The 18,044-nt window shown below is 52.0% G+C and overlaps 1 protein-coding gene across 1 annotated transcript in view; it reads left to right on the plus strand.

Moving 5' to 3' along the window:
• Positions 1-3,914: 3,914 nt before the first annotated feature.
• Positions 3,915-18,044, plus strand: part of TP73 (tumor protein p73) — an 83,252-nt gene continuing 69,122 nt past the window's right edge. The window contains exon 1 of the mRNA XM_010593158.3: positions 3,915-3,980. The gene's annotated coding sequence lies outside the window, so the exon portion shown is untranslated. The remainder of the gene's footprint in view (positions 3,981-18,044) is intronic.

Here is an 18,044-nt window from a genome sequence, read left to right on the forward strand (position 1 = left end):
CGCACGGCATTGTGGGACTTATAGTTCACTGCAGCTCCGCGCGCTGCGCCTTAAAGGAGCCAGTCCACACTTCTCCCCGCCCGGAATTTCCGAGCCCTACCATCGACTCGACGGCAATCGACTCGACAGCAATGGGTTGATTGGTTTGGGTTTACCCCAAAGGAGGACACGTTGGTGGCCTAGTGGTTACGTGCTACAGCTGCTAACCAAGAGGTCAGCAGTTCGAATCCACTGGGCACTCCTTGGAAACTGTATGGCGCGGTTCTACTCTGTCCTATAGGGTTGCTGTGAGTCGGCATTGACTGCACGGCAACAGGGTTGGTTTGGTTTGCTTACCCCAAGGGATGGTGGTCTCAGGGCGTCCTCTACAGCTGGGAATGGCAGATAAAATGCAGGACTCCCAGTTAGACTGAATTTCAAGTAAACAAAGAATAATTTTATAGTATAAGTATGTTCCAAAATATTGCATGGGAGAATTACTCATTTATCTGAAATTCATATTTAACTGGCTGTCCTGCATATACATGTGCATATAAGTATACCCAAGCTCCTTGCCATCAAGTGAGTGTTGTGTTTGAACCCGTTGTTGCAGCCACTGCCACAATCCATCCTGTTGAGGGTCTTCCTCCTTTTTTGCTGACCCTCTACTTCACCAAGCATGGTAATATATTTATTACGTTGCAGCAGTTCATTGACAGGGAACTACCAGAAATTCAAGCTGGATTCAGAAGAAGACTAGGAATATCATTGCTGATGTCAGATGGATATTGGCTGAAAGCAGAGAACCAGAAAGATGTTTACCTGTGTTTTATTGACTATGCAGAGGCAGTTGTCTGTGTGGATCATAATAAATTATGGATAACATTGTGAAGAAGGCGAATTCCAGACACTTCATTGTGTTCACAAGGAACTTGTGTACATAGACCAAAAGGCAGTTGTTGGAACAGAACAAAGAGATACTGAATGCTTTAAAATTAGGGAAGGTGTCAGTGATGTATCATTTCATCATATTTATTTAATCTGTATGCTGAGCAAATAATCCAAGAAACTGGACTATATGAGAAGAACACAGCATCAAGATTGGAGGAAAACTCATTAACAACCTGTTCTATGCAGATGATACAACCCTGCTTGCTGAAAACAAAGAAGACTTGAAGCACTTACTGATGAAGACCAAAGACTAAAGCCTTCAGCATGGGTTACACCTCAACATAAAGAAAACAAAAATCCTCAGAACCGGACCAATAAGCAACATCATGATAAACAGAGAAAAGACTGAAGTTGTCAAGGATTTCATTTTTCTTGGGTCTGCAATCAAGGCCCACGGAAGCAGCAGTCAAGAAATCAAAGGAAACATTGCACTGCACAAGTCAGGTGCAAAAGATCTCTTTAAAACGTTAGAAAAAACAAAGATGTCACTTTAAGAACTAATGCGCGCCTGACCCAAGCCACAGTATTTTCAATTGCTTCCTATGCATGTAAAAACTGGAGAATGAATAAGGAAGATGGAAGAATTTATGCATTCGAAATGATGGTGTTGGGGAAGAATATTGAATATACTATGGACTGCCAGAAAAACGAACAATCTATCTTGGAAGAAGTACAGCCAATGCTCCTTAGAAGTGAGGATGGCTAGACTTGTCTCACATACTTTGCACATGTTATCAGGAGAGACCGGTCCCTGGAGAGAGACTTTATGCGTGGTAGAGGGTCAGCGAAAAAGAGGAAGGCCCTGAAGAAGATGGATTGACAGGGTGGCTGCAACGATTTCCAGGATGGCGCTGGACGGGGCAGGGTTTCAGTTCTGTTGTATACATAGGGCAGATATGAGTCGGAACCAACTGGGCGGCACCTAACAACGTTTATTATGTATGTAATATATAATAAATAGGTGCTATTTATTTTTTACTGAATCTAGCCAAAACCGTATCTTCAGGGTCACCCTCATCTCACACTCTGCTCCTATTCGGATCTCGAAGGGAACAAATTCCACCCTGACACCGCAGAGCGCGCCTGCGGATCGCGCGCAGCCCTCTCTCTACGCGGGTGGGAAATGAACACTTGGTCCAGAGCCTGGCTTCACCAGCTTTGCCCTCGCTCCCCGGGGCTGCTTTGTCCTCTGGCCCACTCAGAAACTCCGACCCTCTTTCACCAAGAGGGCACTCCTCGGAGCAGCCATCCTCCCCCACACCCTCACCCACGCGGGAGGTTAGTCTCTGGGCTCCCACGGCGCCTCCGCGGCCCACCAGGTCGCGCGGACCCTAACACCCATCACTCGACCCTGAGTCGGGGAGAACCGAGATCTGGATGTAGTCCACATCAGGCCTAGCCGCAGGCTTGCCCCTCCCCCTTGGACAGCCCGCAACCATCGCCTAACGAACGGATGGGGGGATTAGATGCGTGGGTCTTGTTCGGCGTTGCTGGCCTTTTCTGTCCCCAAACAGATCCAAATCCCGGTGCGCGATTCGTCTTTGTGGCCCACCCCCTGCGCCTAGCAAACTGTAAAGCAGGTACACGATAAAGGTGTGCGGAAGCTGCCCAAATCGGCGTGACAGGCAGGTGAGGTGCGGCGTCCGGAGCGTCGGGAGAACCAGGTCTGCACCAGCCGGGATCGCGCGAGACGTCACGGGAGGTATTGACACAACCTTTCAGGGCGCGGCGGTCACCTCAGGCTGGGGCATAGGCTCGGAGCCCGCTAACAGGGCCCAAAAGTTCCAGAGGGCAGCGCACCGCAGGATTTCCGCCGCCGAGAGCTGATCAGAACTGGTCCTGCGTGTTTGGGTGCCTCCCCAGGCCAGGCTTATCAAGACGGGGGCCTTGGTAGCTCCCACCTGCCCTGGGGCGCTGCCCCGCTAGCTGAGCCGCAAGTGTAGGCGGCCGTAGGGGCTCCCCGGCCTCACGTAACGTGGGTCCGTTCCGAGTGCACGGGGACATGGGGCCGTGGTCACCCGCGCCCAGCCGCACAAACCCAGAGCAGAATCCAGCCTCCCAAGCCTGGAAGCGGTGGCCTGGGGAGGGAGCAAGGTGCGGGAGGCTACTCTCTGGTGGCTCAACCTAGCCCGGGAAGAGCGCGCGGGCTGGGGCTGGGAGAGCCGCGACCGAGAGCCCCCAGGATCCGCAATGCCCGGCAGGGCCAGGGAACGGAGTGACCTCGGCGCGCTGTAGTGGGTGGTGGCAGTCTTTAGCCAACAAGGGCCGCTAGTGCCCCCAGACACAAGCTTCTCCTTTGCCTCCCATCTGGCCCCGGGACCCAGCCTCGCACCCCGGGCCGGGCGGAGCCGCGTGCGTGCCCGGTGCGGACTCCGGCAGAGGTGCCACTATCCTGCGCTGGGGGCGAAGGACGACACTCCTCCCCCCACTTCCCTTCCAGACTCCCTGCGCGCCGCGGGGCCGGGAGCCTGGGGCGGGAGTAAGACCGTCGGGACGGTGCGGGAGGCTCGGGCGTCGGCGCAAGTGGTGGCCAGGAAGGATTATTGGGGCTTCAGGGCGCGGAGCCGGCGTCTATGCCCCACCACGGCACCCGCGCGCGCCCAGGCCAGCCTAAGGGAGGCCCCGACCTAGGTCCAACTTGCGCAGACGACCCCGCTGAGTCTCGGCTGGGCGGTGCGCGCCAGACACGGGCGGGAAGGAGGCGCCCCTGAGGCCGGATCCCGCTCTGCAAAGGCCAGCTGCGAGGGCGGAGCGCGAGGAGACAGCCTCGGCCGGGGACCCGCCGCCGCCCTGTCCCGCCTCCCGCGCGGTCGAGCCCGCGCCGCCTTCCCGCCCGCAGGCTCGAACAGCGCTAAGGCCGTGCCGCCCCGCCCGCGCCCCCTCACCGCGCCGATATAACCCGCGCGCCCGCCATTCTGCCTCCCGTCCGCCAGCGCGTGCCCGCCGCTCGCTCCCGAGCTTCCCGCCCGCCGGCCGGCGTTAAGGCGGGAGCTGAAGCCCGGCCAGCGCCAGGCCACTCGGCGCCAAGGCCCGGGCTCCGACCGCACCAGGTAGGCAGCGCGGGGCCGCGAGCCGGGATACGGGAGTGCTCCACCTGCCCCGCGGGAATGCAGGGTGGCCGCTGGGGCTGAGGCTTCTCAGCCGTGGATGGGGTACCGGGAGACCGGACGCGAGCTGGGGAGTGGATGACACGGGGCCCTCCAGAGTCTGACCGGCCCCAGCTACCGGGAGCCGGGCCCGGGAGCGGGCCTGAGTCGAGCCCGCGAGGTGATAGATGCAGGTCTGCCGTCAGCGCTGGTAGCAGCCCTTAGGGCAGGAGCAGCCCTCCTGTCAGCCTTTTCTGCTCCAGCCTCCGAGGGACGGTTCGGGATGCAATACCCGGCAGAGGCCAAGTCAGGGGGTGCCGGTGGGATTGGAAGTTAGGAACCGAGCGTGTCACCAACAAACTCCTCGCGGCCCGGCGCCCACTCCCTGAGCCCCACGAGGGCTGTGCCAATCTGGAGCCGTGCGCTTCCCCCCCACCCACAGCCCCCCCGGGAAGCCAAGTGGGACCTAGGTCCTCCTCTGGAGGTAGAGAGCGGACAGGGGCTTTGACCTCTAGGCTGGACCCGTGGAGCGATGGAGCCATTTGCTATGGAAGTTGCTACGGTTTCCAAAGGCATCGCCCCCGCGACGCTGGGTTTGGCAGGGGTTGCCCGGCCTGGTCTAGAGTCTGGTCTCCAGAGCCTGTTAATGGAGATGAAGGCCAGGTGGAGGAAGGAGGGGACAGATTTAGCCTCCTGGCCAGCCTGGAGACAGACAGCTCCTGGGTCCCCACTCCTTTCCCTCCTGGTCCTGCTATGACTTTCCTTTTAGCATTTAAACTCCTTGGGAGCTATTCTTACCTTCTTACTCAGCTTGTATTTTTGTCTGGCCATTAAGCAGATATGCACCCACAGTATGCACATGTCAACATAAATAGATTCATGATAGGTAGATCTTCCTCAACCAGCAAGGGTCTTGGGGAAACAGTGCCTAGTTAACTTCTGACCAGGGGTCATTTTGGTTTCTAATGTAGTATGATCTGTTTATTAAATAACTGGGCATTTGAGTTCCTGGACGGCACAAACAGTTTGTGTTCAAATACTAACCTGAAGGTTGGTGGTTCGAACCCACCAAGCAGTGCCACGGAGGAAAAGCCCTGGTGATCTGCTTCCGTTACGATTGCAGCCAAGAAAGCCCCATGGAACAGTCCTACTCTGTTACACATGGAGTTGCCCTGAGCTGGAATCCACTCAATGGAAATAAGTTTAGGTTTTTTGGGGGGGCCACTTGAGAAATGTTTGCACTCGTTAAGGGGTGTTAATACACAATGTTTTAGTTTCTTGTCATCACTGTTGCTGTTTATTTAGCCTTCATAATTAGCTTTGGGGGGAAATGAGTAAACTGAAACAAAATACGTCACCCTTTGATGTTTGAGCAGAATTTGCTCAAGAAGAGCTACCCTCTTTGGATTTAAAAAAAAAGTAAAAAAAGCATTGCATCCAGAACAAAAGGAGAGAGTGTTTGAAATTTTGCAACCTATGAATTTAGTGGTTATGCATGTAATTATAAAAATAAAACAAAAATCTGGCACCAGAAACTGCAGAGCAGATACCCATGAGTCTGCAGTGGGTTGCCAGGGTTGAGCTGAAGGTAAGCCTGGGTGTGGGGACTCACTCATCAGCAGGAGGTTATCTGTGAAATGGCCACAGGATGCTTGACCGTTCTTGTGTCCCAGCTATTGAAGGCTACGGGGGCAGGGTAGGTGTCTCCAAATTCTGGAGGACGGTGCCACGGAGAAGCCAGTCTTGTGGAGTGGTTCATTAGGTAGGTGTGGAAGTCAGAATGCTGGGGTCCAAGTCTCTTCTTCTCCACTTAGAAGCCGTGGACCTTGGACAAGTTACTGGATCATCCTGAACCTCAGTTTACCCATCTGTAAAGTATGGGTAATATAGTCCCTCCCTCTGAGGGTTGGGAAAACAGTACATGAGATGGCACATGTAAAGTGCTTAGAAGTGTGCTTGTACCCACTGAGCTGTCCAAAAAGGGATGGCTGAGGTCCCTGGATTTTGGTCCAGAGGGGACAATCAGAACCTCCCCCTGCAGGGAAGGTGACGTTCCTGGTAGCCAGTAGTCTCCCCAGCGGGGAAATGGATGGTACTGGGGCAGGAAGCAGCTGGTGGCACAGGCAGAGGCTGATGGCATCTGTCAGGGGGGGCCAAGATGCCTGGGCTGAGTGGCTGGACCCAGTGGCCTCTGCTTTGTCTTTATTTATAGACCATGCCCTACCCAGGCCCCAGAATGCATTTCTAACCTGGAGCACATGGGAAGGAGCACAGTCCACATAGCGAAAAAGAAGAGAGACTGAGGACTTAGAGACAGGAGAGACAGACAGAGCCTTCGGAGCCCGCGGAGGTACTGTCCTCAAGGACGGGATTAACCCTGCAATTCCTTTCCCGCCCGAAGTGAAACCACTTTCATTGGTTGATAAAAAGGAAGCTGCATGTTCATCTAGATTGGGGTCAGTTCCTGGTCACCAAGTTCAAGGGGAATTTATCACTTGGTACTTACATAAATGACACTGCATACCTAATGCACCTTGGGTTTACAAAAAGCCCAAAACAGTCTTCAGATGTGCATTTATTCTAATGAGCCACCGTTAAGGGGAGGACGTTCCCAATTTGCCAATTTGAAGTGGGCATTTCTGTGGGAGGGCTAAGTCCACGTTGTATCAATATGTTATTTTCCTACCATCTAGCTTAATAGGGCAAGAAAAAAAAAATGAGATAAGTGAAACTGAGATAAATAACTCCCAGTTCCCTTTTAACTCTAACGTTCTGTTTCTGTTGGTGGTAAAAAGCCTTAGTACTCTGGTCGGTTTTATCACTAGCACGTTGAGGGATGACTTCCCCCATCAAGTACTTCCACGTTCTGCCCCAATTTCTTTAAGATACAAAGCAAGGCTGTAACTAGCCAGATTTGCATGTAACCAAAACACACACTGTCTTCTAAAACTTTGCCCTCTTCAGTAGATCAAACATGACTCCTGCAAAACTCTTTCTCTGTGGGTAGTACAGAGGGAATTTTATCCAGTTTTATGTACACGCTCCCTCGGATCTTTGGGGTGCAATTAAAGACAACTTACACCAAAGCCGACTCCAAGAGGTGTCTGCAAAATTGTTCACAAACTTTCCCTCATCTTTCTGCCTGTCCGTCCATCCATGGCCAGTATGCCTGTGCAGTCTTCAGCCTTTCTTCTCAAAATGCTTCCTTTTTGTGGAGGTCCTGCCCTAAGTCAGAAACCAAAAGAGGAAAAAATACTCTGTTAAACAATCGTTTATGGAATACCTCCTGTAATTATCCAGCAGTGGCTGTGAGCTGGTACTTGGCTAAATACACATATTTTTTGTTTGTTTGTTTTTTCCTCTAATCCAACCACAGCCCATTGAGGTAGATGCTATTTTTATGCCTCCTTACAGACGGGGAAACTGAGGCTTCAACAGATTGTACAACTTGTCCACGTTACACAGCTGCAAAGTGCAGGAATCGAAATGCCAGCTCTGACCACAAAGCTAGGACTCTGACCTGTTGCCCAGTACTCTCATCTGGCTTGGTCCCCAGACCTGTGGCACTGCTGGAAGGTCCTTCGAGACCATCTTAGAAGCCAAGGGTATCAAATTCGGGGGTTCTGTGAACTAGGCAGTGGCTGTGAACTTGGGAGGGAGAAAAACGGTGTCTTTATTTGTATTAAATCAAGGTAAATTTTAGTATTTCCTCCAGTTATGAATATAGGTGGTTGTTTTTAGGTGCCATTGAGTTGGTTTCGACTCAGTGACCCTGTGAACAAAACATTGCCTGGTCCTGTACCATCCTCACAATCGTTGCTGTTTGAGCCCATTGTTTCAGCCGGTGTGTCAAACCATTTCGTTAAGGGTCTTCCTCTTTTTTGATGACCCTCTACCAAGCACGATATCCTTCTCCAGGGACTGACTGGTCCTTCCTAATGACATGCCTAAAGTATATCAGATGAAGTCTCGCCATCCACACTTCTAAGGAGCATTCTGGTTGTACCTCTTCCAAGACAGATTTGTTCGTTCTTCTGGCAGTCCGTGGTATATTCAGTATTCTGCCCCAACACCACAATTCAAAGGTATCAATTCTTCTTCAGTCTTCCTTATTCACTGTCTAGCTTTCATGTGCATATGAGGCGATTGAAAACGCCATGGTTTGGATCAGGCACACCTTAGTTCCGAAAGTGACGTCTTTGCTTTTTAACACCGGAAAGAGGTCTTTTTGCAATAGATTTGCCTAATACAACATGTTGTCGTTTGATTTCTTGACTGCAGCTTCTGTAAGTGTTGATTGTGGATCCAAGTAAAATGAAATCCTTGACAGCTTCAGTATTTTCTTTGTTTATCATGATGTTGCTTATTTTTCCAGTTGTGGGTAGGTAGCGCACTATAAAAACGTTAGCAGTACTATGACTTTCTTACCAATGGGAATCGCGATATTTTCTTTTCACGCGACAGTGGTTGCAGGTATCTCAAAATTTTGTTTGCGCTTGTCACTGAGTTGAAATTACAATAGTTATTAGACCTGCTACTCAATGATTTTACTGTGTGATACATTAATAAAGAAGTACCCACATTACTATATTGCAAATTTGGTTTCTTAAATATTATGGTAACAATATTTCAATACAATTGGTTTTCTCTATAATCTTATGTATTGTACTTTATACATTTGAAATAGCTTTCAGAGAAGGGCTCTGCAAGCTTCCCAGGCTACCCCCACGGGATCACAGCACAAAACACAGGGAGTCTCTTATCTCAGCCACTCACTTTTCCAGGAGAGGAAGAAATCAAGCCCTGAGACTGAAGGTTCCTTTCCTCAGGTCATAGTTTGGACCACAGTGCGTGGGGCTGGAGGAAGACTCCTCTTCCAGTTTACTGCCCTTCCTACCCCACCCGCCCTCGCATTCACAGTCCCCGCATCCTGGAAAACAGGTTGTCCCCTCCTCCGAAAATTTGAAATCTCCTCTCCGCAATGACTGCTTGGACCTCCGTGAGCCCCGGTCCCCAGAGTTAGGGAAAACCCCTGGGAGGGACAAGAGCAGTGCTACTGCTTTAGACCCATGTCTGGGCCCCTTTGGACACAGGCTGGGGCTCAGCCTGGGGGAGGGGCCGACGAGGGGCTTGGAAGGGGCGGGAGGGAGTGAGAGGGAGTGCTGAGTGAGGCTAGGAGAACTCGTTAGCGGGAGGACACTGCTAGGCAGGAGAGGGGCACAGGGCACTAGAGGCAGGTCTCAAGTGCTGGTAGGGAGGCACTGGAGGCACCAGAGGGTCAGTGGCTGGGGAACTCTGCAGTTTCCCCAAAGAGGGAGCCCTGTGACAAAGGCCGATTGGGGCCGCCCTGGGCAGATCTGTGGTGGGCAGAGGGGATGCTCAGGAGCTAGAATGGCAGAGGACTGGCTCTTCCCACTGCCTCAATTTTCACATCGGTACTTTGGGTGCAAAGATGAGTAATAACCAAGACAGCAGCAGTTACGGTGTATATGCATGGGGAGGTGTCTGTGGCAGACAGAGCTCCGAAGTGGTTGCATTTCTAGCAAGTTCCCAGGTGATGCTAATGCTGCTGGTTAGGGACCAATTCTGAGAACCAGTAGTAGAGCCAAACCAAAAAAGAAAAGAAAAGAAAACAAACCAAACCCACTGCTGTCCAGCCGATTCCTACTCATAGTGACCCTACAGGACAGAGTAGAACTGCCCCGTGGGGTGTCCGAGGCTATAAATCTTTACGGAAGCAGACTGCCACATTTTTCTCCCACAGAGAGGCTGGTGGGTTTGAACTGCTGACTTTACAGTTAGCAGCTGAGCTCGAGCGCTTTAACCACTGTGCGACCAGGGCTCCTGACCAGTAGAGCAGTGGTTCTCAAAATTTGTTATACATAAGAATCACCTGGGGATCTTGTTAAAATGTAGATTCTGACTCAGTGTGTCTGGGGTGGAAATACAAATTCTCAGCAGGCGTTCGAACCGGGACGGGATGGTTTGAAGCTCTGGTTGGTGCTCCCCATCAGCAGCTGGAGAAACTGAGGATGTGACAAGCAAGGCCACCCAGCTAGTGGGCCTCTGGGCTAGGGCCGAGTTGGCCCAGTCATGGGGCACTCAGCATCGTGCCCTAACCACTACACCCCCCACCTCTGACTAGTTCTGCACACCCTGGCCAGAGCGTGACATGGGCAGGGCCCTGGGCTGTTGTTTTGGGCTACCATGCCTATCTCCCCAGGCGTTAGGAGACCTGCCACCGCTGGTTGCTCTTGTGAGCTCGCACCTGAGAACCTTCCTCCCTGGGTAGTGCCCGGCATACACTCGATGCCCAGGAGAGGCTGGTTCCATTTCTCCCTCCCCCGCCCCCCACCAGGGTACGGGCGAGAGGTTGGCAGGGCCCGGTCTCAGTGTCTTGCCTTTGTGATCTACCTCTGGTTAGCTGCCCCTGGGAAGGACCGAGCCCCCGCCCTGAAGCAGCTGGGCCATCAACTCCCTGCGGCTCTGCGGTCCTGTGGGGAGGAGGAGGGGGCGGGGGCTCTAATTGCTCACCTGCTGCTCCGAGGTGCCAGGCCTGGGGGAGGGGGGTGGATGGTCTGGGGAAGCCTCTAGCTAATTAATTGGGCATCGTCCCCTCTTGGGGGAGTTCTGACTGGAGGCACTGGGGACCTCCAAGGTGAGGAGGGAAGTCTCCCTCACCCCACCTGCACCATTTCCTGGGGCCACATTTTCTTCTTTGGCCAAAACACACAGGAACGAGACCTGGAGGCTTCTATTTTGCAGCCCCCTGACCACAGGACCCACCTGGGTAGTGCCTACCTGCCCACCTGGACGGTGCCCACCTGCCTGGTGCATGCCAGCACACCTTGGCTCAGCAGCTGCGAAGGATGGGAAGGCTGGCCAGTGTAGGGGAAACGAGAAGCAGCCAGGCTCCAGTGTGGGCACTATCCCTGTGAAATGGTGGAATGTGGAGGGGAAGCACAGTGGTGGCTTGAATTTGCGGAGGCCTCAGCTGGGCCACGGGAGAGAGGTCTTGCTTCTGCAGAGAGCACCGCAGTCGTCGCTGGATGCTGCCGGCCTTCAGAAGGCTGTGTCGCCTGCTTAAAGCGTGTGCTTCCTGTTGCACACAATGGCCCGGGCCAAGGTGCACGATTAAATAAACACAGCAAATCCCCGCCCTCTTGCTGGGCTTGAACGCTTACTGCCTGGGACGCTCGCGGGTGATCGCTTACAGCGCACCATGCAAATTTGGAGTCAGCTCCCAAATTGCGGAAGAAAAAGGACTCCGGCTCGTCATTATCATGCAAATCGAGAAGCCGACTCCAAGGTTTCTAATGACCTGTGATTTGCACCGCTCAGTGGTTAAATCAACGTCTCTCCTTTCTGCTTTTCCATCCTTTGCTTCCCGCGGTCAGTGGCTGTCAACAAAACCTCATAATCAGAAGAGTCTCCTGTCACTTTTCTTTCTTTCGGAGTAAGGCATGCTCCGACTTGCTTCTGGGTTCTTAATTTTTGATTAGGGCTGGCTCCTCGGCTAATTACTTGGCAGTAATGAGAGAGGAGAAATCAAGTTGTGAAAGTTTCCCTGAGCTTTTAGAATGAAACTGCAAATTAAAAAACGAGGTATTGGTAAACAGGAAGCTAATTGGATTAATACGGAAATAATGAATTCTGATAAAAATAGCAAAATGGACAATTGGAAGATGAGGGTCAATGTCATTCCAGGAGTATTGCCTAAACTTCATTTGGTCAACTTGATTTTTGAAAGTATGAGAATAATGAAATGTCTGTTCTTGACAGTATTTCCAAAAACCACACCAAACCCATTGCCGGTGAGTCAATTCCGACTCATAGTGTGATCTTCTAGGGCAGAGTAGAACTGCACCATAGGGTTTCCAAGGAGCGCCTAGTGGATTCAAACTGCCGACCATTTGGTTAGCAACCATAGCTCTTAATCACTAAACCACCAGGGTTTTCCAGTATTAGGTGCGGATTAAGTCATTTATGTAAAACACATTTTAAAAAGAAAAGACCACATGCGGGAGTGTGAATTGTTCGTTAACAAAGCTGGCAGGCTGTTTTCTTTTTTTTAATTAGTTTTGTAGTTTTGTGTGACCAAAAGTTGCCCTGTCTTTGCTTTGTCATGATTAAGACTCGTTACGTTTTGTTTATCTTCTCTTTAACAATACTCCCTCAATCAAAATGTAGCTTTGTAGGTGCCTCTGAGGAGAAGGGGGATATTGGGGATGGGGGTGGGGAGGGGTGGGGAACTGGGAGCAGAGGAGAGGAGTGAGACCTATTGTTGCCCTCTCTGAACTCTTTAGTCGTTTTTGAATCTCATATTATGTACATAATGATTCAATGGGATGTCAGTTACAGAAGCCCACTGCGGTAAAAGACAGCAAAAGTTGAGTGCTGGCTTTGGAATCAGCTAGAAAAGCAATTGCCGTTGAGTCGATTCTGACCCATGGTGACTCCGTGTGTGTCGGAATAGAACTGTGCTCCATAGGGTTTTGAATGGCCGATTTTTCAGAAGTAGATTGCCAGGCCTTTCTTCCAAGGTGCCTCTGGGTGAACTTGAATTTCCAACCTTTCAGTTAGTATCCAAGCAGGTTAACTGTTTGCACTATCCTGGAATTTGGGCTCAAATCCATTCCAGGTTAGGATTTACTAGTCGTGTTGCCTCGCTGGTCATGTGACCTTCCCAAGCCTTGCATTTGAAAGGTAAGGAAAAATACCATGGTCCCCAGTAGGGACAGACTGTGGGTAAAGTGGTAATGAAGGGCTAAGGCACCCCCACAGCCCCCAGTAAGTGCCACCCATACCTCTCTCACTTGGGTGCCTTATTGTGGGACTTCAGGACTTATAAGGAATCTGATGGGGTGTTTCAAACTGGACATGCCTGCCCCTCCTCCCTCTGGCTCCAGCACTACCTTCTGGTCCAAATTAACTAAAGACCCACCGTCTCTTAACCTGCAGCCCTGAGGCCCCTGGTGTTTCAGAATTCAAAAAAGAAATGTTTTTTTTTTAGAAAAGCAATGTAGCACCTGGAAACCCTGGTGGCGTAGTAGTTGAGAGGTACAGCTGCTAACCAAAAGGTCGACAGTTCGAATCCACCAGCTGCTCCTTGGAAACCCTATGGGGCAGTTCTACTCTGTCCTATAGGGTTGCTACGTGTCGGAATTGCCTGGATGGCAACGGGTTTGGTTTTTGGTTTTGATAACGTAAGACCTGACCCCAACATTTTATAACACCACCCAGGGGGTCCGGTAAAAGCGCCCCGTAATGAGGGTCGTTCGTATTTCTGCAGCAAAGCATGTGGATATGTGCACTAAATGGACAAATATCCAGCTGCTGTTGAGTTGACTCCGGCTCGTGGCAGCTGCATGTGTGTCAGAGTAGAACTGTTCTCCATAGGGTTTTCAGTGGCTGATTTTTCGGAAGTAGATCCCTAGGCCTTTCTTCTAAGGCACCTCTGGGTGGACTTGAACCTCTAACCTTTTGATTAGCAGCCAAACGCATTAACTATTTGTCCCACCCAAAAACCAAACCACCAAACCCAGTGCCGTCGAGTCGATTCCAACTCATAGTGCCACTCAGCGACTCCAAATGGGCAAATAAGGACTGTAAAGAGCCTCGTGTCCATCTGGCCTCTTATGCTGGCACTAAACATAAGAAAAATTTTCCAGCGTTTTGAACTTTTTGGGTTCCAAAATTCAGGAAAGGGGTCATTCATTCATTCATTTTTCGTCATTGAGCACCTGCTGTGTACCAGGCCCTATTCTGGGGGCTACGGAAGCAAACATAACCTAGACTCAGCCCCTGCCCTGCACCAAATGTGAGATTATAGCCAACAGCTCCCCTCATCAGAGACATGGCAGCCGGCCAAGGAAGCAGGGTGCTGACTACCCGAGAAGGAGCACTGCAGCCATGGAGCATACACCCCTCCCCCCACCCCGCCAAGCAAGAGTGAGGCATAGCCAAGGGCATCCTTTGTTCATGGCCGATGGATGAGGACGGGTCTTGACCAGATGGAGTTGTGAATGAGCTCACACTGACTTTTGAGGGTGAAGAAGGGTGGATGCATGGAGCTAAGATGTCAGGGCCATCAGACAGAGCTGGGAAGCAAACAGGACATCTCCTGGCAGCTTCTGGTCATCTGTCCCTCCAAGCTTACTTTCTTCTCAGCATCAGGGCGGCTAGAATGCGCATTAAGAGTGCAAGCTCTGGAGTCCGGCTGCCTTGGTTACTTGGCAATTTCTGTAGCCTTTCTGTATCTTGGTTTCCTCATCTGAAAAAATTTGCATGGGGATATTACCAGCCCATCAGGGCTGATATGACATTTAGTGGAGATAACGGTGAGAAGCGATTCACCCAGGGCTGATGGGATTGGAGAAAGTGTTCAGGGCAGGGTAACTGTTGTCTGACCGTCCCTCATGGCGGGGGGGTGACCTGTGGGGGCAGCAGTGCTGACCTGCTACAAACGTCTGTGCCCGGGGACTCAGTGTTGTGGAGCGGTGGGGACAAGTGGACCCGGTGGTGTGAGCTGGCTTTGAGTCTGATTCTGCCCTTACCTGTGGCCTTGAGCAAGGCAGGGAACCCCTTTTGCCAGTGTCTGCACTGGCAATGGGAGCGATGCAAGGGATCACTGTGGGGAGCAAGTCATGAGACACAAGGCTGCAAGGGCTCAGAGAAGCCTGGCCAAAGCGGGCAGTTGGCAGTTTGTCCAGTGACCTTGGCCTGGTGGTACACTGTCCCTTGTTGCATTTTTCTGTTGAGTGATAAGAGGAGAAGAGAGAAGGAGGAGGGGATAGCAGCAGAATGTGGTCCCTAAAAAGTCAGCCTGTGGGGATGGGTCGTAGTTGGAGCATCGATGGGGCCAGACCAGGGAGGGGCGAGCGCATCTTGCGGGCCTCTCTCTGGCTCAGTCCCCCCCGCCCCGCCCCAGTGTGGCCCAGTCCTAGGCCATCCCTGGAGCTCACCCCCTGGGCCCCTCCTAGCAAACAGCCATACTTGAGGTGCACCTGCCTCCCCTCTGCTAGGCTGCCCTGCAGGCCGGATAGGGTGAACTCAGGGACCAAACCCCAAAAAGCCCTGTGGAAGGGGAAGGAGGGCTTATGTCCATGGTGGGCCTTACTGAGGCCAAGGCAGGTCCCCAAACTACCGTTCAGACAAGTAGTGCATTGGGGATTTCGTAAACTCATGTCTGTTGGCTGGTTGATTGGCCCAGAAAGGGGGCAGGGGAGAGCGACAGACAGGTCCCACTTTGAGCTGGGTGTGATCCTGGAGGAAGAGGTGCTACAAGCCATCCGAGCAGAGGTGGAGAGCCAGGAGAGGGCCAGCTGGTGCCATTTGTCTGACCGGCCCCTGTTGTCCCAGTGCCCAGCCCAGTGCTCGGACCAGAGCAGGTGGCTGCAGGGGCAGCCCCTCAATGTTAGCATTTGACTTTCCCACAACCAGCCCTGCTGGGCAGCACGTACTGACCCCCAGACCACTTTTCCTGGGCCATTCTCAAAGCCAGCAGCATAGCATCTCTTCCCTCTGCTTCTGTCCTCACATTTTCTCGTTGTGACTTCAACCCTCATACAAGGGCCCTGTGATTACATCAATGAGCCCTGCTGGTCCACTGGTTAAAGCATTCGACTGCCAGCCAAAAGATTGGCGGTTCAAACCCACCCGCAGCTCTGCAGGAGAAAGATGTGGCAGTCTGCTTTTGTAAAGATTACAGCCTTGAGGCAGTTCTACTCTGTCCTGTAGGATCACTGTAAGTTGGAACTGACCCCTTGGCAATGGGTTTTTATGGGTATTTACATCAGGCCTACCTGGATAATCCAGCATCGCCTTCCATCTCAAGACCATTAACTTCATCATTTCTGCAGAGCCCCTTTTGCCATGTAAGGTCACATGCACAGGTTCCGGGGCTGAGCACGTGGACATCAGTAAGGGACCATGATTCAGCCAACCACAGGAACATCAGTCCTGCAAGATGCTTCCGGCAACTGGGGTTCCATGGTCACTGACATTTGGGAAACACAGCGCACTGTCCTCTGCTTGGAGGTCCTCAGTGCCCTTTGGGGTGAGCCGGGCCTTACAATTGAGAGACTTATTGAACTTTGACCCAGTGTCCCTCAAGCTTACTTGACTGTGGAACCTTTTTGTGGTTGTTGTTAGGTGCCATCGAAGGAACAGATGGCCAGGTCTTTCTCCTGTGGAGCTGCTAGGTGGGGTCAAACTGCCAATCTATTGGTTAGCAGCCAAATGCTTAACCAGTGCACCATCAGGGTTCCTTTGTCCCCCCAAAAATCATCAGCATTGGTGTCACCAGTGTCCTATGGAGCGTGTCCTAGGACACTGCAATGGAAGGTCTGACTGAGAGGCCCAGAGGGAAGGCGCTGTCGTTCCTCCCCCTGGGATGGGGGCTGTGGCAGCAGAGGGCAGCTGCTTAGTGCCTCTCCCAGAGCCCCCCAATTCAGAAAGCCAGGCTCCTGTTCTCCTCATTCCATGAAGCAGGCCCTTCTCCTGCCCTAGGTTTAGTGGTCAGTGTCATATAACGCCATCTTGACCTCCACGTCCTGTTCCATCGTCTCCCCCATGGGAGGGCCTGTGTATGCTCATCCCCGTGGTGCCCTCCTGGCCTTCCTGAATGGAGGGTCGGCAGCCTTTTCCGAGGTTGAGGCAGTTCTGGGATTAGAAGTTAGAGGGCAGTGGTGTTTCAGTGGTAGGATTTTTGCCTTCCACTCGGGACACCGGGGTTCAATTCCTAGCCAATGCACCCCCGGCACAGCCACCACCCATCTGTCAGTGGAGGCTTAGCATGTTGCCATGAAGCTGAACAGGTTTCAGCTATGCTTTCAGACTAGGATGGACTAGGAAGAAAGCCCAGGCGATCTACTTCTGGAAATCAGCACATGAAAACCCCACAGGTCATAACAGAGCTGATTCACACGGGGATGGTCGGTGCAGGACCAGGCAGCACTTTGTCCCGTTGTTCACAGGGTCCCTGTGTGTCCGGGACAGACTTGACGGCAGGTAATTGTCAACAAATTAAGAGGATTACAGCTCATCTGCTGTGTTCCAGTGCCCTCGCTATGATGAGCCATGAGCATCGATGTCCCATACTCCTCCACGTGGGCTATTCATCCCAGAGAGTGCCCGTCCGGTCACCCAGAAGCCCTGTGCCCTCTCCAGTGGCTTCCTGCCTACACGAGTGGCCTGTCCACTCAGAGGTGGCCCGAGCTTTCTCTGAGGCTTCCTGTGGTGGAGGGAGGGAGGATGGAGCATAGGGCGGCTGGGTTGTCTCCAGGCCTCAGAAGCCTTGGGTGTTTCTCAGCACAGGTTAGTCACCCAAGTCTAGGGAGGGGGCACTCCACAGTGTCTCCCTGACCAGTGGCCAAAAAATGGCCTTGGAAACCCAGAACATGGTATTGTGGCGCTGTGTTGGTGAAGTTGCTGTGTATGAGCGTGTGTGAGTGTGTGCATGAGTGTGAGTGTACTTGTGTGTATGTGTGAGTATATGTATGTGTGTCAGCATGTGAGTGTGAGTGTGTGTATTTACATGTGAGTGTAAGAGAGTTGTGTGAGCGTGTGTGTGAATGAGTGTCTATGGATGTGTGAGTATATGGATGTGTGAGTGTGTGTGTGAGTGTGCGTGTGAGTGTGTGAGTATATGTACGTGTGTCAGTGTGTGACAGTGTGAGTGTGTATGTATATGTGAGTGTGTGTGTGTATCTTGGTAGGACAAACACAGTAGACTATCAGCCATTTCATAGGGTGCAACCTAATATTAAACTGAAGGAGAGGGCTCTTTTGTGTTCGACACACATCTTCAAGTGTTGCAGGTGAAGCGATGTAATATGTAGAATTTGTTGTAAAATGCTCTGGCATAAAAAAAGGGCAGGTCAGAAGGGTGTTGAGCTGGGCGCTAGATTCCTGGGGTTCATTATGCTGGTCTCTCTACTTCTGTGTGATCATTTGGAAATTTCTACAGTAAGGGGTGGAGGACAGGCAGGCAAACGTGGGCTGAGACCCACGAGGCTCAAGTCTGGC

This window comes from Loxodonta africana, chromosome 3, assembly GCF_030014295.1.
Source record: "Loxodonta africana isolate mLoxAfr1 chromosome 3, mLoxAfr1.hap2, whole genome shotgun sequence".
NCBI lineage: Eukaryota > Metazoa > Chordata > Mammalia > Proboscidea > Elephantidae > Loxodonta > Loxodonta africana.